At 46.6% G+C, this 22,131-nt stretch overlaps 1 protein-coding gene across 4 annotated transcripts in view; it reads left to right on the top strand.

The window, feature by feature from the left end:
- The window catches only part of LOC142290977 (NACHT, LRR and PYD domains-containing protein 12-like), a 1,131,354-nt gene that overhangs the window by 29,117 nt on the left and 1,080,106 nt on the right, over positions 1 to 22,131 (top strand). For 3 of the 4 annotated variants that reach the window (XM_075335138.1, XM_075335137.1, XM_075335134.1), the window contains exon 1: positions 5,035 to 5,107. The exons of the other annotated variant lie outside the window; for it this stretch is intronic. The gene's annotated coding sequence lies outside the window, so the exon portion shown is untranslated. Of the gene's footprint in view, positions 1 to 5,034; positions 5,108 to 22,131 lie in introns of those variants that run through there. 4 annotated transcript variants of the gene reach the window in all.

Below are 22,131 nucleotides of genomic sequence, written 5' to 3'. Positions count from 1 at the left end.
ACATACACAGTTCATACTCACCATTCTGGCGTTCGGCGGTAATTCGGGGATCCTCTTCTTCCGGTGAGTTCCTGTTTACACTGTGCATGGCAGCCTATTTAGCACATGCGCAGTACAAACCTCACAAAGAAAAAAGGGTAGGCCTGCAGCGGTGGTAATTGCAGTGGGGCCTGGAAAAGAGGTAGAGGGCGGGGCACGGGGAGGTGGAGTAGGTCAGAGTTGGGTGGAGTGGAGACCTGTGAAGAGGTGAGGGGCTGGGCCCAAATATTAATTATGCGTAAAGTAATTACCCCGAGCCTCCCCTCTTCATCGAGCTTCATATAGCAGTACTGGTTGTAATGCCCTGATGGCGACCCTGGCTGTCCCTTTGCTATCCATGTGACGTCCTGATAGACCATGGACAGCATGAGCTGGTATACTTAACTGTCCCTGGTGTTGCAGTCTCCGGTGCTGCTGTTACTTCCAGGTGCGCGATAAGTGCAGTGAATATACAATGAGCTTAATGAGCGGCCCGGAAGTAACAGCAGAGGCAGAGACAGGTAAGTATAGAAATTTTTTATTTTTATGTAACACTTGTTTTCTCCGGTACGTGTCACACTGATCACATCAGTGTGCGGTCTGTATGATATCGGTGCTGCCGGAGAAAAATCGGACATGTCGCTGTTTGAAGCACATTGACACACAGTCCGTGTGAAAACAGTGATGTGTGCGCAAACCTATTGGATTTAATGGGTCTACATGTGTCTGTGATGACGGTACTTGTGAAAATGAACGGCACACATACCGGAAACACGCACGTGTGAAAAAAGCCTTATATTATATGTAATGTATCATGTTTTATCCACCATGTGCAACTCATTACGTTTGACTGCTAAACTCAGCGAGGTAAAGAACATCATAGATGATAAATAGAACAAAGAAAGAGGAGAGCCAGCACGATCTGAAAATGGCATGCATCATATAAAAAGTGCAAATTCACAGATTTATTCCAACTGTACTGTAATATAAATGAGATTTTTAGCAAATAATTGATCAATTCTTTGAGCCACCCCTGCCAACGTCACGGCAAATCTCTATAGGGGGGTCCTACACTATATTCTGTATTTCATGTGCCATGCGGCCTCCTAGATAAAGTTAAAAGCAGAGCCATAATGGAGCACACATACCTGTAACCTGTATATATAATCGCTTCTATGTTGCAAAAAAGGAAATTGTCCCAGCATGTGGAGCAAGCTCTACACATACCAGGACTATATCAGAACTGACCCTCCCAGTGCCAGACAGCAACGATTGATAAATGCAGAGTCCTCCAGCTGTCAAAGCAAACCACCCGAGTGACTGAAGCGAGCCACGCACTCAGCGGCGTTCTCACTCAGGTGTTTGTTGTGACAGCTCGAGTCCTCCACCTGTGAGCGCACATCAGGCCACGACTGAAGTGAGCCGCAGCTGGAGGACTCACGTGAGTGACGGCACCGCCGATCGCACGGCTCACTTCGGTAGCGGCCTGAGCCGCAGTGAATCCGTGACGTCATTGCTACAACACCCGCCGTACTGCGGGACCCATAGCTGTGACATCAGGGGTTCACCCCAGTTCACTCTGGTCGCTGCGGCTCTTTCCACACTCACAGCTGGCAACCATGCTGTATGACTGCTGGCTGTGACAGGACAGGGATGTAGCAGAGCTGGAAGCGTCGTGGGACCTCATGTGGATTACTTAGGATTTAGAGGGGTGTTTTGGGGGATTAATAAAGTGGTGAAAGAGGGTGTTTTTTATTTTATTTCAAATAAAGGATTTTTTGGCTGTTTGTGGTTATTTACTTCCACGTGCAGATTAGTGATGTGGGGTGTCTCATAGACGCCCAACATCACTAACCTAGGAATTAGTGGCAGCTATAGGCTGCCATTAACACCTTATTACCCCGATTGCCACCGCATCAGGGCAACGGAAAGAGTCGAGTCCAGCGCCAGAATTGACGCATCATATGGATGCTCCACTGCTAGGGCAGATGTGGGCTGCTATTGTTAGGTTGTAAAGGGCTAAATTATGATGGCCCTTCCCACCCTAATAATATCAGCCCACAGTTGTCTGCTGCACCTTGGCTGGTATTAAAAAAAATGGGGAGACCCCACGTCATTTTTTTTTAATAAATCAAATAGCCAAGGTACAGCACACAGCTGAGGGGTGCAGCCTGCAGCTGCTGTTGTTCCTGTGGTTGATACGAAACGGGGGGGCACCCCACATCATTTTTTTTTTACCCCCTAAAAATTAAAAAAAAACAGCTAACCAAGCTGGCTATCGCTCTGTCAAGCTATTCTGTTATTTCTTTCTATGTATTCTTTCTGTTCTTTCTTATCTAATTTATATGTTCTTATTATGTATCCATCTAGCTATTCTTTCTATTTTTTTCTATCTATCATCCAATCTAGCTATCTATCCATTATCCTATTCTATTATATTTTGTTTCTCCTTTAAAAACGCAATAACAAAAACGCGCTAAAACCGCATTGAAAACCATCAAAAACGCACCTACATTACAAGCGGTTTTTTTTAAACATTTCCAGGCTTTCTCGGACATGGAGCAGTTTTGGTTGCAGTTTGTGTGCAGAAAAAACTGCAGCGTGCGCATGTAGCCTATGTGTGCTGCAAGTCATAAACATGAACGTGCCGTCTGGTTCCCTCTTTTTACCCTGGTGCAGTATGGCCGCCAACACAACTAATGTGCCTTATAAGAAACTGTAAATTCTCAATTACAAAATATTGCCCCTTGTCCCCTTATTTTGCTCCCTTCTGCTGCCTGGCCTCTGTAGATGCTAGACTGTATGGGCTCCTTCAATGTATGAGTTATTTCTGTCACATGATATGGGTGTGTTAGAAATGCAGCCCATACAGTCTAATATCTAGAGAAGCCAGGCAGACAGGGGTGGGTGTAGATAGCAAAACCCCACCCAAGCCGTTATCCTTCATGCATGCGCAAGGGTGTTGTGTAAAGTGTGTAAAGAGGAATTAACCCTAGAACGCGCAAGCCTTTACAATCTACCATAGAAAACAAATGACCTAGCAGGCCTGCGAGGCCCCAGGTATGCGTTCTAGGGTTAAAGGGCCATCAGCTGCCAAAATGGGAGCATTGACCCAAGCAGTGCAGTACCCAGGAGTATGCCCGGGTCATGGCCAAAAATACACCTCAGGCTACAAACTGCTCGGGGGCTGAAGGTTCTCCACCCCTAGTCTAATGGCACAATATGGCATAGACTGCCTGCCCATGTCCCATTCAGATATAGTGAAGGGTTTGTAAAAATAAAAATATACATGGAGAATAAACCTGATATTCATGGAGAGAAGGGCAAAGAAGAATACGTATAAAGCCCTAGACATGTCAGGATGGTCCTTTTTCTCCTCATTATTTGGATTTTTCTATTACCACTTTTCATTGCTGATCATTACATTTTTAAATACTTTTTATTATTGCTCTGCTATAAATCTTTATCTCAACACCCAGCTTTACCATGCCCTGATATCATGGGAACGCTGGGTGCTGAGGGAAAGATGTATAGCAGAGCAAGGGAAAGCTGGGTGCTGAGGTAGAGCTGTATAGCAGAGCATGGAAAAGATGGATGCTGAGATAAAGATGTATAGAAGAGAATGGGGAAGCTGGGTGCTGAGGGAAAGATGTATAGCAGAGTGTGGGAACACTATGTACTGAGGGAAAGATGTATAACAGAACAAGGAAAAGCAGGGTGCTGAGGGAAAATTGTATAGCAGAGCAAGGAAAAGCAGCGTGCTGAGGGAAAAATGTATAGCAGAGCAAGGAAAAGCAGCGTGCTGAGGGAAAAATGTATAGCAGAGTGTGGAAACACTATGTACTGAGGGAAAGATGTATAGCAGAGCATGGGTAGCTGGGTGCTGAGGGGAAGATGTATAGCAGAGCAAGGAAAAGCAGGGTGCTGAGGAAAAAATGTATAGCAGAGCATGGAAAAGCTGGGTGATGAGTGAGAGAAGTACATTAGAGCATGGAGTTTAAGGGCTTGATTGGAGAGTGTGCGGGTAAGTTGGATATGGGATTTTGTTAACCATGCAGTGGTATTATTTTGTATTGTATGTTACCTCTACTCTTCATTTTTATCAGTGCGACCATAATTTCTTTATATGTGAATGCCTTGGCCCATTAATCTCCAGAAAAATTTAAATTGTCTTGTGATGTGTGAGAGGCATGAACACCAAATTTAAAGGGCATTTGTCACCAGATTTTTTTCTACCCCATCTGGGAGCAGCATAATGCAGATACAGAGAATCTAATTCCAGCTGTGTAACAGTTACTTGAATTGTTGCTGCAGTTTTGATAAAATCCCTGTTTTATCTTCTTCAGATCCACCAGTTCTCTGAATGTTGAGCTCTGTATAACCCCACCCACATCACTGATTGGCAGGTTTCTGCCTATACACATTGTACACAGAAAGCAGCCAATCAGTGGTGGGGCCGGAGTTATACCAAGCTGATGAATATGAAAGACTGCATCACAGCAGGATTACTAGTCTTCAGGTGATAATCTCCTGGTGATAAAACTGATTTTATCAAAATTACAGCAAGCAGCCCAGTAAATGAGACCATTGCAATCAAGGTCTCTGTTTCTACATTTTGCTGCTCTCAGATTAGGTAGAAAAAACCTGGTGACAGATTCCCTTTAAATGAGATCTTTAGTTTACCTTTCAAAAACCTCTCCTCAGATCACCTATATACAGGAGAAGCATCCACAAATGCATAAAATAGAAGTATTGCCACTTGAAAAAGTGTCTTTGTGGGTTCAGCTTATAATGCCACCTATTCCAACTCCTCCTATACCAACTGGTAGATGAAATGGCACAATTTGTATTCAAGCAGCTTCATATTGAGGTAAATGCAGCTCTATCTCCATATTAAGATAAACAATTATGTTAGAGCGAGGAGGGAAATCACGAGACTTAGGAGAATAGTGTAAGGGGGGCAGGAAACAGGGGAAGAACCGAGGACCGTTACACGGCTGAAACCAAAAGTGAAACTAGCTTGTTCCAGATCCTCCCTCTTTTTGCTCTCTGCTTTTTACAAGATCGTCACACTGTGCTCGGTTTTCAGGTAAGACATTCAGAGTTCTATTTTACCAGATATATAGGTATGTGTGCCTACTGGAGGACACAGAGGGAGGAGGGCCCTGTGCAAGAGCGCTAAATGGGCCATTTGTGGTCCGATGGCTCATAATAATGCACAACTCCACATGCTTTGGAGGTGGAAATGTTCCCCTACCTCCTGGGCCCCTGTGCCAGTGCACAAATTATATGTCTGCTCTTGAGACACGTCCGTGCAAAACACTAACGTTTTGCACGGTCTGTGGTGTAGGTGCGTATGTCCGTGTGTTTTACGAGTGCTGTGGGGCCCCCTTGAGACTCTACCCCAGCTCCCTCCTCCATTCCTCGAACATTCCACAATCCCACCGCCCACTCTTGGAAAATTTCCTGCGTATGTGAGTACACAGGCTGCATACAAATATATTAGAGTCTGCTGCTGGCATTACACTCAATGAAGGCTGCTGCTGGCTGTATACTCAATAGCGGCTGCTGCTGGCTGTATAGTCAATAGCGGCTGCTGCTGGCTGTATACTCAATAGAGGCTGCTGCTGGCTGTATACTCAATAGAGGCCGCTGCTTGCTGTATACTCAATAGAGGTTGGTTCTGGCTCTTTACTCAATAAAGGCTGCTGCTGCCTGTATACTAAATAGAGTCTGCTGCTGGCTGCATACTCAATATAGGCTGCTGCTGGCTGTATACTCAGTAGAGGCAGCTGCTGGCTGTATACTCAATAGAGGCTGCTGCTGGCTGTATACTCAATAAATGCTGCTGCTGGCTGTATACTCAATAAATGCTGCTGCTGGCTGTATACTCAATAAATGCTGCTGCTGGCTGTATACTCAATAGAGGCTGCTACTGGCTGTTTACACAATAAAGGCTTCAGCTGGCTGTATACTTAATAGAGGCAGCTGCTGCCTGTTTATTTAATAAAACCTGCTGCTGGCTGTATACTTAATAAAGGCTTCTGCAAGCTATATACTAAATAGAGGCTGCTGATGACTGTATTTAATAGAGGCTGGTTCCTGCTCTATACTCAGTAGAGCCTGCGCCTGGCTTTATACTCAATAAAGGCTTCTGCTGCCTGTATACCCAATAGGGGCTGCTGCTAGCTGTATACCCAATAGAGGCTGCTGCTGGCTTTATACCCAATAGAGGCTGCTGCTGGCTGTATATCCAATAGAGGCTGCTGCTGGCTGTATACCCAATGGAGGCTGCTGCTGGCTGTACGCTCAGCAGAGGCAGCTGCACTCTGTATACTCAATAAAGGCTGCTGCTGGCTGTGTACTCAATAAAGGCTGCTGCTGGCTGTGTACTCAATAAAGGCTGCTGCTGGCTTTATACTCAAAAGAGGCTGCTTGTAACGCCTGCCTGAATCCACAGACTCAGACGGGCTGTAATGGACAGGCTAGAGAGAAGCCACTCACCAAGCAGGACCACCTAGAACCCTGAAACCCTTTAACCCCTATACAGGGATTTGGAATTACATTGGGCCTCGGTGATCTCTACCTGTGGAAGGCTGCAGTCCGATGAGAGTAGTAGGCAGGCAGGGTTGAACTGGGAAATGCAAAATAGGGACAGAATCATGCAGGCAAAGATGTAATCAGAAAACAAAGCAGAGGTCAAATCCGGATCGGGCAGCGAGTTACAAATACGATAGGCAGGAGGGTAGTCAGAAAACACGCAGAAGTCAGAACTCCAGGATCACTAAACAGAACAGGTCGGGACAGGAACCAGGAATACAGAACTATCTCTGGCAGTGGTGAGCAGACAGGAGGGGAAATAAGAAAGGTGTGGTGTCTTCCCTTCGGTTGTAGCTGAATGATGGTAACTTCAGCTGAAAGACACACGCCACCTACAGTCAACCAGTGGTACTGCAGATCCTAAGGAAACCCAGCCTGGTGATTGAAGTAGAAGTCGCTGGAGCAGACTCCGGTGGGGACGTAACACTGCTGCTAGTTGTATACTCAAAAGAGGCTACTGCAGGCTGTATACTCACAATAGGCTGCTGCTGGCTGTATACTCTATAGCGGCTGCTGCTTGCTATATACTCAATAGAGGCTGCTGCTGGCTTTATACTCAATAAAGGCTGCTGCTGCCTATATACTCACTAGATGTTGCTGCTGGCTGTATACTCAATATAGGCTGCTGCTGGATGTATACTCAATAGAGGCTGCTGCTGGCTGTATACGCAGTAGAGGCTGCTGCTGGCTGTATACTCAATAGAGGCAACTGCTGGCTGTATACACAATAGAGGCTGCATACACGAGTCTGCTGGCTGTATACTCAATAGTCTGTGTGCTACCATTCTGATCAGACTGTATTAAGCCCACTGCCACGTCACGACGAACCTCTGAGTGGGTCTCTAAGCTAAACCTTAAAGTGTAGCGCTGTGCACCAATCACTGCTGCAGTGACAAAGCACCAGCAGGGCAGGTGACCTGGTGACTCACAGCGCCCATGCTGCAAGGCGAAAGCCCCCTTGGCTCTAGACCACACCGCCTTACTGACACAAAACCACCACCAGAGCAGCCACTACCCAGCACCAACACTCTACGGGAGGAGTTGTGCTGATCCAAGCAATTAAGGCGTCAGAGTAGGGACCCACTCAGAGGTTCGCCGTGACGTGGCAGTGACCTTTATACAGTCTGACCAGAATGTTAAACCAAGAACTTCATGTTCAGGTATTTAATTTTTTGCCTAGCGGCATTAGATCAACTTATGAATTTTGGATGTGCGGCCATTTCTTTATTCTACCACATTGTTGTCACAATAGAAGCGGCATACACAGTAGAGGCTGCATACACAATAGAGGCTGCATATACAATAGAGACTGCATATACAATAGAGACTGCATATACCAGTGATGGCGAACCTATGGCACGCGTGCCAGACAGGGCACGCAGAGCCCTTTGTGTTGGCACGCGCACTGTCGCCACACTGACCACGTTGATATGCTGGTGTGATCGCGCCAGCAGATCAAGGTGGTGTTTAGCAGAGGAGACATTTCTCCTCGCTCTGACACGCCTCCTCTCCTGGGCTGCAGACCTGTTGCCTAGGAGACGGAGGAGCGTCAGTAGGCGGCGCCGGGGTCTTGTGGACTGGCCGCGTGGGAACTGAAGTGACTGAGGACGCAGCAGCGGAGGATGGGGGCTAGAAGGTGAGTTTTCTTTTTTTTTTTTTTAAGCTGTGTGCGCGGCTGTGCCAAAGTGTGGGGGGACAGAGCCAGCACGGGGGAAACATGGGGAGCACGGGGGACAGAGCCAGCACGGGGGAAACATGGGGAGCACGGGGGACAGAGCCAGCACGGGAGGGGAACATGGAGCGCACGGGGGACAGAGCCAGCACGGGAGAAGAACATGGAGCGCACGGGGGACAGAGCCAGCACGGGAGGGGAACATGGAGCGCACGGGGGACAGAGCCACCATGGGAGGGGAACATGGAGCGCACAGGGGAAACATGGGGAGCACGGGGGACAGAGCCAGCACGGGAGGGGAACATGGAGCGCACGGGCGACAGAGCCAGCACGGGAGAAGAACATGGAGCGCACGGGGGACAGAGCCAGCACGGGAGGGGAACATGGAGCGCACAGGGGAAACATGGGGAGCATGGGGGATAGAGCCAGCACGGGAGGGGAACATGGAGCGCACAGGGGAAACATGGGGAGCACGGGGGACAGAGCCAGCACGGGAGGGGAACATGGAGCGCACAGGGGAAACATGGGGAGCACGGGGGACAGAGCCAGCACGGGAGGGGAACATGGAGCACATGGGGGGAACATGGAGCGCACGGGGGACAGAGCCACCATGGGAGGGGAACATGGAGCGCACAGGGGAAACATGGGGAGCACGGGGGACAGAGCCAGCACGGGAGGGGAACATGGAGCGCACGGGGGACAGAGCCAGCACGGGAGAAGAACATGGAGCGCACGGGGGACAGAGCCAGCACGGGAGGGGAACATGGAGCGCACAGGGGAAACATGGGGAGCATGGGGGATAGAGCCAGCACGGGAGGGGAACATGGAGCGCACAGGGGAAACATGGGGAGCACGGGGGACAGAGCCAGCACGGGAGGGGAACATGGAGCGCACAGGGGAAACATGGGGAGCACGGGGGACAGAGCCAGCACGGGAGGGGAACATGGAGCACATGGGGGAAACGTGGGGAGCATGGGGGACAGAGCCAGCATGGGAGGGGAACATGGGGAGCACGGGGGAAACATGGGGAGCACGGGGGAAACATGGGGAGCACGGGGGAAACATGGGGAGCACGGGGGAAACATGGGGAGCACGGGGGACAAAGCCAGCACGGGGCAAACATGGGAGCACGGGGGACAGAGCCAGCACGGGGCAAACATGGGAGCACGGGGCATATACAAACAGAGCACGGGGCAAACATGGGAGCACGGGGCATATACAAACAGAGCACGGGGCAAACAGAGCGCAGGGCATACAGAGCACAGGGCATACAGAGCACGGGGCATACAGAGCACGGGGCATACAGAGCATGGGGCATACAGAGCATGGGGCATACAGAGCATGGGGCATACAGAGCATGGGGCAAACATGGGAGCACGGGGCAAACATGGCTGCAAAGATGGGGGAAACGTGCAAAGAGGGAGAGAAATTTGCAAAGAGGGAGAGAAACGGCTGCAAAGATGGGGGAAACATGACTGCAAGGATGGGGGGTAAACATGACTGCAAGGATGGGGGGAAACAAGCCAGGATGGGGTACATTTAGCAGGAAGGGAAACATGCCAGGAAGGGGTACATTTACCAGTATGGGGGATACATTTACCAGGATGGGGGGATACATTTACCAGAATGGGGGGAAACATGAAAGGATGGGGGGAAACATGCCAGGATGGGGAACATTTAGCAGGAAGGGTGACATTTACCAGGATGGGGTACATTTACCAGGAAAGGGGACATTTACCAGGATAAGGGAACATGCCAGGATGAGGTACATATACCAGGATGGGGTCATTTAACAGCATGGGGGAACATTCCAGGATGGGATACATTTACAATGATGGGGTACATTTACCAGGAATGGGGTACATTTACCAGGATGGGGCCATGATGTGGACAAATATACCAGAATGTAGGAAATATATATCAGGATGGGGGACATGTTTACCAGGAAGTGGCCAGGAAGGGGGACAGAACTACACAATGAAGGGGGTGGGGGGGGGGAGCAACTCGTAAATCTTTATGGGATTTCAAGAAGTTCAGACTTTGAAATGTAGATGTGGATTACAGGGTGACATCTGATTGCATTCTATGCTAAAATCTCTAATATGCTGCAATTTTTATTCCAGAAGGAATAATCCAACTGCTGTGTCTGGAAAGGGCAGGGGCTCCGCTTCAATGTGTGGTAAGCACGAGCGTGATGCCCCCTGCTGAAGAGAAGATGGCAAAGGTAAGGTTACAATCAATTATTTACATAATAGGATTGGTTGGCACTTCGGAAAAAAAAATGGGTTTAGGGCTACAGTTTGGGCACTCGGCCTGTAAAAGGTTCGCCATGACTGGCATATACAATAGAGGTTGTATACTCCAGAGGATGCTGGCCATATATACAATAGAGTCACTGGGCTGCCTAAACAATGGAGGCAGTATACTCAAGAGTCTCCTGGCTGTATATACAATAGAGTCTCTGGGCTGCATACAAATAGAAGCTGCATATACAATAGAGGCTGCGTACACAAGAGTCTGCACGCTGCATACACAATAGAGGCTGTATACACAATATAAACTATGGGGTTTATATAGTGTATTCACAGCGCCATACTGTACACATAGATCCACACAATATATAGACACAATGTAATACAGGATATAATGTGGACCTGTATATACAGTATGGTGCTGTGTATGAGCCGGGAACAGAAAAACAGACACACACAGCTCATACTTACCATCCTGGCGTTCGGTGATGATTGGGGGATCCTTTTCTTCCGGTGAGTTCCTGTTTACACTGTGCATGGCAGCCTATTTAGCACATGCGCAGTACAAACCTCACAAAGAAAAAAGGGTAGGCCTTCAGCGGTGGTAACTGCAGTGGGGCCTGGAAAAGAGGTAGAGGGTGGGGCACGGGGAGGTGGAGTAGGCCAGAGTTGGCTGGAGTGGGGACCTGTGAAGAGGTGAGGGGCGGGGCCCAAATATTAATTAAGCATAAAGTAATTACCCTGAGCCTCCCCTCTTCATCGGGCTTCATATAGCAGTACTGATTGTAATGCTCTGATGGTGACCCTGGCTGTCCCTTTGCTATCCGTGTGACATCCTGATAGCACATGGACAACATGAGCTGGTATACTTAAAGGGGTTATCCGTCTTATTTTGAGTTTTTTTCATTATTACGCTATTGGGCTACATTGGGGCAGGTAAGTAGATAGAGAGCACCTACCTGCCCTGCTGTCAGCCCCTCTCCCCCGGCTCAGAGTGGTCATGTGACTGCTCCTGCCGTGATTTTGCTGCTTCCGGTCATTTCATGTCAACATGGGCAGGGTCATGTTGACATGCAAATCTGGAAACAGCATGTCGCCTCCCTGCTGGAATGTACAGTGCGTGGAGTCACCGCCCCCTTCCCTGCACCCTCCCACACATTGCCCTGCACCCCGTACTCTGCCCACAACCTCCCCCTGCACTGCTGTGGGGTCCGTGACCTGGGGGCGGGGCCTGGCGGCGGCTGCCGTGGTGTCAGCGTCAGCACCGGGCCCCCTGCTCAGGATCGCACATTCAAATGTACCGGCATCACAGATCACAGATGCTGGTACATTTGAAAGTGCTGATGAGAAGGAGTGTTGCGCTTCTCATCTTTGTGCCGCTGTCTGTGCTCTCTTCAGCACAGCGGTGACGTCACTACTGTGCTGATATGGCCAGAGCACAGACAGCGCGCGAACGTGCAGGAGCGGCGGGGACCGAGGACGGGTGAGTATGTACTCCCTACATGTGTTCCCTATGGGGGGGGTCGGTGCAGAGCGCCGTGTGCGTGCAGTGCAGAGCCTGATGTGTGTATGCAGTCCAGAGCCTGATGTGTGTATGCGGTGCAGAGCACGATGTGTGTATGCGGTGCAGAGCCCGATGTGTGTATGCGGTGCAGAGCCCGATGTGTGTATGTGGTGCAGAGCCCGATGTGTGTATGTGGTGCAGAGCCCAATGTGTGTATGCAGTGCAGAGCCTAATGTGTGTATGCGGTGCAGAGCCCAATGTGTGTATGCGGTGCAGAGCCCGATGTGTGTATGCGGTGCAGAGCCCGATGTGTGTATGCGGTGCAGAGCCCAATGTGTGTATGCGGTGCAGAGCCCAATGTGTGTATGCGGTGCAGAGCCCAATGTGTGTATGCGGTGCAGAGCCCGATGTGTGTATGCGGTGCAGAGCCCGATGTGTGTATGCAGTGCAGAGGCCGATGTGTGTATGCGGTGCAGAGCCTGATGTGTGTATGCGGTGCAGAGCCTGATGTGTGTATGCGGTGCAGAGCCTGATGTGTGTATGCGGTGCAGAGCCTGATGTGTGTGTGTGTGTGCGGCGCACAGCCCTATGTGTATGCAGTGCAGAGCCTGATGTGTGTATGCGGTGCAGAGCCTGATGTGTGTATGCGGTGCAGAGCCTGATGTGTGTATGCGGTGCAGAGCCTGATGTGTGTATGCGGTGCAGAGCCTGATGTGTGTATGCGGTGCAGAGCCTGATGTGTGTATGCGGTGCAGAGCCTGATGTGGTGTGGGGTGCAGAGCCCGATGTGGGGCTGTTATTTGCAATGCTGTAGTGATAACAGGTCAGGTGCTGGGGCAGGATATACTGACATGGAATGTGTGTGCAGGGTGCGGGCAGGGGGCGAGGCTGGACACTGGGGTGGGGCTGGACAGTGAGGTTGGGCGGTGCCAGCTCTGACTGAGGTTTTGCACAGGAAGTGGTCTGTTTGCATGTGCTGAATGTAAACAAGGAGCTGCAGAGAATAAAAGGGTGAATTCAAGAGGAACACAAGTTAGAAAACGAAAAATAACAATGTAGGGGTGTTTTATATGACAATACAGATTAGCTTAAACTCAAACATTTTTGTTATGTCGGACAACCCCTTTAACTGTCCCTGGTGTTGCAGTCTCCGGTGCTGCTGTTACTTCCAGGTGCGCGATCAGTGCAGTGAATATACAACGAGCTTAATGAGCGGGCCAGAAGTAACAGCAGAGGCAGAGACAGGTAAGTATAGAAATTCTTTTTTATGTAACACGTGTTTTCTCCGGTACGTGTCACACGGATCACATCAGTGTGCGGTCTGTGTGATATCGGTGCTGCCGGAGAAAAACGGACATGTCACCGTTTGGAGCAAATTGACACACAGTCCGTGTGAAAACAGTGATGTGTGCGCAAACCCATTTGATTTAATGGGTCTACATGTGTCTGTGCCTATGGTACTGGAAAATGAACGGCACACATACCGGAAACACGCACGTGTGAAAAAAGCCTTATATTATATTTAATGTATCATGTTTTATCCACCATGTACAACTCTTTACGTTTGACTGCTAAACTCAGCGAGATAAAGAACATCATAAAGAGACGATAAATAGAACAAGCAGTTACCTAAAGCTACATGCGCACGCTGCAGTTTTTTTTGCGTTTTTGTCGCGTTTTTTGTTGCAGTTTTGTTGTCAGAACCTTCCCAGCAAAGTCTATGAGAAGTCAGTTTTGCTGTGCGCACCTTGCAGGTTATTTGTCAGCGTTTTTTATTGTCAAAAGTTTGTGACAAAAAAGAAGCACATTCATTCTTTCTTGTGTTTTTGTTAACATTTGTCACCCATTGAAATCAATGAGAGCATCAAAAACGTAAGGAAAAATGCATCCTATCAAATTGGTGCGTTTGGCATGCGTTTTAACTGTGGTTTTGTCAACAAAAGCGCAGCTCACCAACTTAGTTCCAGAATGACAAAATCAATGCTGGAGTGATTTTGACATGCCGGTGTCTGTGTATCGGTGCCGGTGTCCGTGTCAGTGCCCGTGTCAGGGTCTCTGTCTCTCTTGCACGCTCTCTTTCTCCCCAAGCAGTATATACTCACCGATCACAGGCTGCCACGCTGCTCCCACGCATCTCATCTTCTTCCGGACCGCTCATTAGCCTCATATATATTGAATCCCCCCCCGTCTGTGATTGGTTGTAGTCAGACGAGCCCCCATGCTGAGTGACAGGTGTCTGACTGCAACCAATTATAGCCGCCGGTGGGCGTGTCTACATCATACAGCACTGAAAAGAGTCGCTCTATCAAAGATGGAGGACTCGAGCTGTGACATCAAACGCCTGAGTGACGGCACCGCTGATCGCGCGGCTCACTTCAGTCACTTCTGTGGCTGGCTGTGACAGCTGGAGGACTCCAGCTGTAGAGCAACAGGCTCCACAGCTGGAGTCCTCCAGCTGTCAGAGCAAACCACCCGAGTGACTGAAGCAAGCCGCGCAATCAGCAGTGCTCTCACTCAGGTGTTTCTTATCACAGCTCGAGTCCTCCACCTGTGAGCCACATCAGGCCACGACTTAAGTGAGCCGCTGCTGGAGGACTCACGTAAGTGACAGCAACGTTGATCGCGCTGCTCACTTCAGTAGCGGCCTGAGCCGCAGTGAATCCGTGATGTCATTGCTACAACACCCGCCGCACTGCCGGACCCATAGCTCTGACTTCAGGGGTTCACCCCAGTTCTCAGTCCACACTCACAGCTGGCAGCCATGCTGTATGACCGCTGGCTGTGACAGTACAGGGATGTAGCAGAGCTGGAAGCATCATGGGACCTCGTGTAGATTACTTAGGACCTGGAGGGGTGTTTTGGGGGATTAATAAAGTGGTGAAAGAGGGTGTTTTTTATTTTATTTCAAATAAAGGATTTTTTGGCTGTTTGTGGTTATTTACTTTCACTTGCAGATTAGTTATGTTGGGTGTCTCATAGACGCCTAACATCACTAACCTAGGAATTAGTGGCAGCTATGGGCTGCCATTAACCCCTTATTACCCCGATTACCACCACACCAGGGCAACGGGAAGAGTCGGGTCCAGCGCCAGAATTGACGCATCTTATGGAAGCTCCACTGCTGGGGCGGCTGTGGGCTGCTATTGTTAGGCTGGAAAGGGCTACATTACGATGGCCCTTCCCACCCTAATAATATCAGCCCACAGTTGTCTGCTGCACCTTGAATGGTATTAGAAAAATGGGGAGACCCCACGTCATTATTTTTTTAATAAATCAAATAGCCAAGGTACAGCACACATCTGAGGGCTGCAGCCTAATTCACAGAGAAAAAGTAGTTTGAAGTGATCTAACTAGGCAATATTTCACAGAAAAAGTCACTTCTAAAATATCGATTCTTTATTGTACAAAAATTTTTAAAAGTATTTACATGACATTATATGCAAAGTCATGATTAATGATTTACATTCAATATTTTTCACCCGACGCGTTTCTACTCCTACACAGGAGGTTCATCAGGGGTGTTTATAACATGTCATAATACATTTAATTGATAAGAAATGTGAGGAAAAAATTAACATACATATATGGATACCACAGATGTTATATGGAAGAACTCATCACTGAAGATTTTTTGTGTCAGCTGTTCTCTAAATGTCATGTAAATACTTTTGTGACTTCAGGGACAATTTGGTCTAGGTGAATGTATTCTGGGCACTCCTAATTTTCTTATCATAGATTTAGAGAGCCTCGGAATATAGACATACCTGGACTGAATTTAGTCCAATCGCATATATTGTAGGTCGATTGGCGTGGTGATATACTTACCCCCAATTTCTTTTTGGGGTATATCACTGGTTTTTCTGCTGTATGACCAGCTGGAGTCTTTCATATTTGGCTGTTTGTTGTTGTTTTTTGTTTGTGTGTATCCTTAAGGATTTATATGTAAAAATCTTTTAAAAATTTTTGTACAATAAAGAATCGATATTTTAGAAGTGACTTCTGTGAAATATTGAGGGTTGCAGCCTGCAGCTGCTGCTGTTCCTGCGCTTGATATGAAACTGGGGGGGACCCCACGTCATTCTTTTTTTTTTTACTCCCCAAAAATTAAAGAAATGGCTAACTAAGTTGGCTATCGCTCTATCAAGCTATTTTGTTATTTCTTTCTATGTATTCTTTCTGTTCTTTCTTATTATCTAATTTATATGTTCTTATTATCTATCTATCTATCTATCCATCCATCTAGCTATTCTTTCTATTTTTACTATCATCTAATCTAGCTATCTATCCATTATCCTATTCTAATACATTTTGTTTCTTTTAAAAAAACGCAATGACAAAAACGCACCAAAACCGCACTAAAAACACATAAAAAAACGCACCTACATTACAAGCATTTTTTTAAACATTTCCAGGCTCTCTCTGACATGGAGCAGTTTTGGTTGCAGTTTGTGTGCAGAAAAAACTGCAGCGTGCGCATGTAGCCTATGTGTGCTGCAAGTCATAAACATGAACGTGCCGTCTGTTTCCCTTTTTTACCCTGGTGCAGCATGGCCGCCAACACAACTAATGTGCCTTATAAGAAACTGTATATTGTCAATTACAAAATATTGCCCCTTGTCCCCTTATTTTGCTCCCTTCTGCTGCCTGGCCTCTGTAGATGCTAGACTGTATGGGCTCCTTCAATGTATGAGTTATTTCTGTCACATGATATAGGCGTGTTAGAAATGCAGCCCATACAGTCTAAGGCCTCTTTCACACGTTCGTGAAAAAACACGCACGTTTCTCACGGACGTGTCAGAGGTGCGTTTTGCCCTCTGTGACCCGTGTTTATGGGCTACTTGTGTTCTTCATGTGTTATCCATGATAACACACGGAGAATGGGAACTTTCTACTCACCTGTCCCTGGCGTCGCTGTCCGTGGTGCTGATCTTCGGTCTCCGGTCCTGCAGACTCCCCGCTGCTTCTGCTTTCTCCCGCAATGAAGTGAATATTCAATGAGCATAATGAGCGGCGGTCGGCAGCAAGTGACAGCAGCGGCAGAGACTGCAGGGCTGGAGAAGGTGGGTAAAGTTTTGTTTTTTTTTTCTCACAGACACATGTCTTCTCTCCGGTGCGTGTCACACGGAACACATCCGTGTGGTCCGTTTGCATTACGTGTGACACGTTTGCGTTCCGTGTGACACCCGTGATGCCGGAGAGAAAACGGACATGTCAGCGTGAGAAACACACGGACACACGTAAGTACGGAACGGACACACGTTCCGTGCGCAAATACTTACGTGTGTCCAAAACCATAGGAATTCTCGGGTAAGAAAGAATGGCGGCTACTCACTGAAGAGAAGATCTTGGCACAATTATTGCATAATCTGCGGCACAATTACAGCATACGCGGGGGGGGGGGGTTGCAGGAGCGCCGGACGACGGCCGTTTCGCACCGTAACAGGTGCTTTCACAGGTCCGAATTAACAATGTCAGATGAACTTCCTTCTTATGAAGAGATCTGACAGGTGCATTTAGAAAGCTAATTAGCTGATACCAGAAAGCAACAGCATTGTCCATATTCAACAGACATTCATCACAACTGAACAAGGAAAGCAGATATAAGGCGTGGAGTTTATCAGAAAAGACTGCAAGGGGAACAATTATTATGTATATGCCCTTGCTCCCTTTTCCAAAAAGGATACATTTTTACTAATACTGAGAAGGATTTTTTATAAATAAAATATTTTAACCTTCCAGTGTTATTCTTCCATTTTATTTGTATACAGTATTTTTTCAATTAATTTGAAGGTATATTATGGAAAGAAAAGGAATTTTTTGTATAAAAAAAAGTGCATATTATGATGTGCAAAAAGAGTGAACAAAACAAGGCAGCAGAGCCTATATTTAATGATCTTGCATTTGAGAACTCCCCCTATCAGGGGTGCAACATTTTGTTCTGAAAATGCAAGCAGTGCCCGCTCATTGCGATTATCTCGACCCAAATCGTATTCAAGCCATAAGCCGGAATACTTTTTATATGTATATATAGCGTCGGGCTGAAATGGACTCAAAAAATGAATGGCTTTAAAAAGCCGGGGCAATGCGAAGCCAGGTGACTAAATATGTCTTAAGAGCTGGACTAGAATGTTCTTAAAAGGTAGAAAAAAATGGAGAAAAGAATATGAACGATGAAATATTACACCATAGGAGGGGGAGGGATCGACACCCAAAGGTAATGCAAATAAGGAGGAATTACTTTTACTCATAACCATCTCTGCTGTCTTTTTTTCTTTTCTTATCAAGGGGAATTACTATCTTCACCATGGCGGATATAACAGCCATATCAAAGGCCTGTTTACAAAAAAACGGACATGTCGTTGAGTCCCAGAGGACCCAAGGCCTTGACGTCCATGATAAGTCGTGATTCTCTCTGCAAAAGCCGCTTATGAGTGTCACCTCCCCCTCCTGATGGTGTAATTTTGCAGATGCCGCAAAGGATAAAACATCCGGGTTCCCTGCATGATGTTCTCTAATATGTTTAATAAGTCTGGGAGACCCTTTTCCGGTTAAGATGGAATTGTAATGTTCCCGGAACCGTACGTATAAACAACGTATGGTTTTCCCTATATAGAAAAAGGAGCAAGGGCAGAAAATTACATACATGACAAATTTGGTCTTACATGAAATAAAGTGTCTGACAGTTAAATTATGTCTGCCAATGCTTAGGATTTTAGCTGTTAGATGGAAGGAGCAAAAATTACAGTCTCCACACCTGTAATTGCCTAGAGGTTGGGCACGATCCAACCATGTTTTTTTATGGCTACTTAGCCTGTTTTTTACGAGTAGGTCACCCAAATTTTTGCTCCTTCTATACGTTACCAGTGGTCCCTTTTGTGCTCTATGAGATAAATCAGGGTCCTCCTCTATTACATGCTAATGCCTTTTTATACTGGACCGGATGCAGCTGTCCATAGGGCCAAATTTAAAGCTAAAGAGGAATCTACTAGCATTTTCTACTTTATTCTTATTTTGTTTTTTATCGCTGACCGAAGGGGGTTTAAAACTGGAGCGAAACTGAGCTCTCTCAATAGTGGTCTGCGGGTAGCCCCTATTCCGTAATCTGGTTGCTAAATCAGCACACTGTTCCTCATATTTGCTTGTGCAGTTATTGATTCTTTTTATCTGCAAGAATTGACTAAATGGGAGAGACTGTTTGGTATGGGATGGGTGATAGCTTTCATAGTGCAATAGCGAGTTTTTGGACGTGGGCTTCCTAAATACTTCTCGTATTAATTCAGCATTATTCAGTGTAAGCTTCACGTCCAAGAACTCAAGCATGGTACCTCCAAATACGCTGGTAAACCCCATGTTATGGGTATTGGTTTCATTCAGGAACTGGACGAAGTTCTGAAAGTCCATTTCCGACCCATCCCAGCCCAAAAAAATATCGTCCACATATCTGAGATATTTTTTAATATGTCTGAGGAAAGGATTAGTAGTGCTGTAGATCAATGTATCCTCCATTGAGGCTAGAAAGAGATTCGCGAAAGAACATGCTACGGGGGTACCCATCGCGGTACCCCCGCATTGATGGAACCATTGCTCCCCGAATTTAAATGAGTTGTGCTTCAAAATCAAGTTCAATGCTTCTTCTATAAAGATAGCCATATTACACTCTATACCCAGGTTAACGATTAGTTGTTTTATCATCTGGACACCTTGGTCCTGGGGTATTCTAGTGTATAGGCTCTCTATATCGATAGAAGCTAGAGTAAAGCCCTCCTGCCATTCAAAAGTATCCAATAGGGAGACAAACATGCCTGTGTCTCTAACATAGGACGGAATTCTACCCAGCAGAGGGTGAAGGAGACAATCTACATACTCGGACAGAGGCTCAAATTCAGAGCCGATGCCCGAGACTATAGGGCGTCCTGGTGGCCTCTGACTGTGCTTATGGATGTTAGGTAAACAGTACCGTACAGTAAACAGTACACAGTTCTCTGGCCAAAAGAGTTATATGTAGAGGAGGCGAACAGGCAGCTGGATGACCCCTCAGCATATGAAAAAAATTTCATTTGATCCTACGTATAGATATAAAGAAAAACATCGGTCTTTTTTGAATAATATATTGACCACCAATAATTTAGCAAGCAAAAAATAATTAAAAGGGTAACCTTTATTCACAAAATGAGTTAAAAATACATCAAAAAAATGGAACCGCCCAGGTGACGGATGAAATATAAACACATGGGGGTACAACACCAGTGGTAACTAATGGCACCACCATATACCACACACATTTGTAAACAATGTATCAGTTCTATATCTATGCATGTTTGTCAATGAATAACATAGCCAAAAAAGGATACAAGTGTATCATACATAGAAGGTAATATAGAAAAGGTAAAGAGGCTATGTAGTAAAAAATTATAAAGCATGCATCATAACATCATATTACCAGGTGGAACAAGTGGTATCAGTGTAGCAACCCCCACCAACACTGACGCGCGTTTCGCAGCTCGTGTGCTTCGTCCAGGAGTGATAAATCAGGAATCCCAGGGTGCCTATTTATAAGCAGCTATATCCGAAGAGACAGCATGTGTGCAATTACACAAACAATGTCCGTAACGTCATTTCCGGTAAATCCCCCCTCGTGAGTCATGCGGTTGTCATAGTGATCTTGAAAGCAACTTTGTGTTTGCAATCCAGAAGTCCGACACGTCATATCCGGGAGCCGATACCGTGACGCGCATCATCACCAAGGTGAATTTTGCAAACACTCAGCCGTTCCAAAGTCCGATTCGTCATATCCGGAATCTCCATGCTGTGACGTACGTCATCACCAAAATAGGCTTTATAGGTAGAAAACATTCAGAAAAGTAGCAATATGCTCAAGAAAAGATTTGTTCAAAAAAAGGGGGGGACCCAGAGGTATCTATGACAACAGTAATCACAATAATATCGCCACAAGGGGAAAGAGAAGGAAAGGAAAATCTCCAAATCATATCATATATATCCCCATATTTTATAATATAGCTGAAAAATGCATGTCCTGCACATAAATACATAGCCACAAATGGCCAGAAATACACATATCACACAGAAGGAATACATAGTCACTAAAAATGTTTATATATCATAAATTATCAATCAGACATACCACATTTAACCACATACATACCGGACATCCATATAAAAATACCAAAAAGAGTGATAAGAGGAAGCTGGTAGCAGTCCGAATATTTTCGGGCAGATAGCAGACAACCAAAAAGGTGTATGTATGCGCACAAATAAATATATACACATATGACATACATGTGTGTAAAAAGTGAAAAAATGTATGTTTTAATATGTCTGAGGAAAGGATTAGTAGTGCTGTAGATCAATGTATCCTCCATTGAGGCTAGAAAGAGATTCGCGAAAGAACATGCTACGGGGGTACCCATCGCGGTACCCCCGCATTGATGGAACCATTGCTCCCCGAATTTAAATGAGTTGTGCTTCAAAATCAAGTTCAATGCTTCTTCTATAAAGATAGCCATATTACACTCTATACCCAGGTTAACGATTAGTTGTTTTATCATCTGGACACCTTGGTCCTGGGGTATTCTAGTGTATAGGCTCTCTATATCGATAGAAGCTAGAGTAAAGCCCTCCTGCCATTCAAAAGTATCCAATAGGGAGACAAACATGCCTGTGTCTCTAACATAGGACGGAATTCTACCCAGCAGAGGGTGAAGGAGCCAATCTACATACTCGGACAGAGGCTCAAATTCAGAGCCGATGCCCGAGACTATAGGGCAGTCATGGCGAACCTTTTACAGGCCGAGTGCCCAAACTGTAGCCCTCAACCCATTTTTTTTCCGAAGTGCCAACCAATCCTATTATGTAAATAGTTGATTTTAACCTTTCCTTTGCCGTCTTCTCTTCAGCAGGGGGCATCACGCTCATGCATGCTTACCACACATAGAAACTGAGCCAATGCCACTGCCCTTTCCAGACACAGCAGTTGGATTGATCTTTCTGGAAAAAATTGCAGCATTTTAGACAGATTTTAGCCTGGAATGCAATCAGGTGTCACCCTGTAATCTACATTTCAAAGT

The sequence above is a fragment of the Anomaloglossus baeobatrachus genome, chromosome 2 (genome assembly GCF_048569485.1).
Source record: "Anomaloglossus baeobatrachus isolate aAnoBae1 chromosome 2, aAnoBae1.hap1, whole genome shotgun sequence".
Taxonomy (NCBI): Eukaryota; Metazoa; Chordata; class Amphibia; order Anura; family Aromobatidae; genus Anomaloglossus; species Anomaloglossus baeobatrachus.
This window is presented reverse-complemented; position numbering and strand designations above follow the sequence as displayed.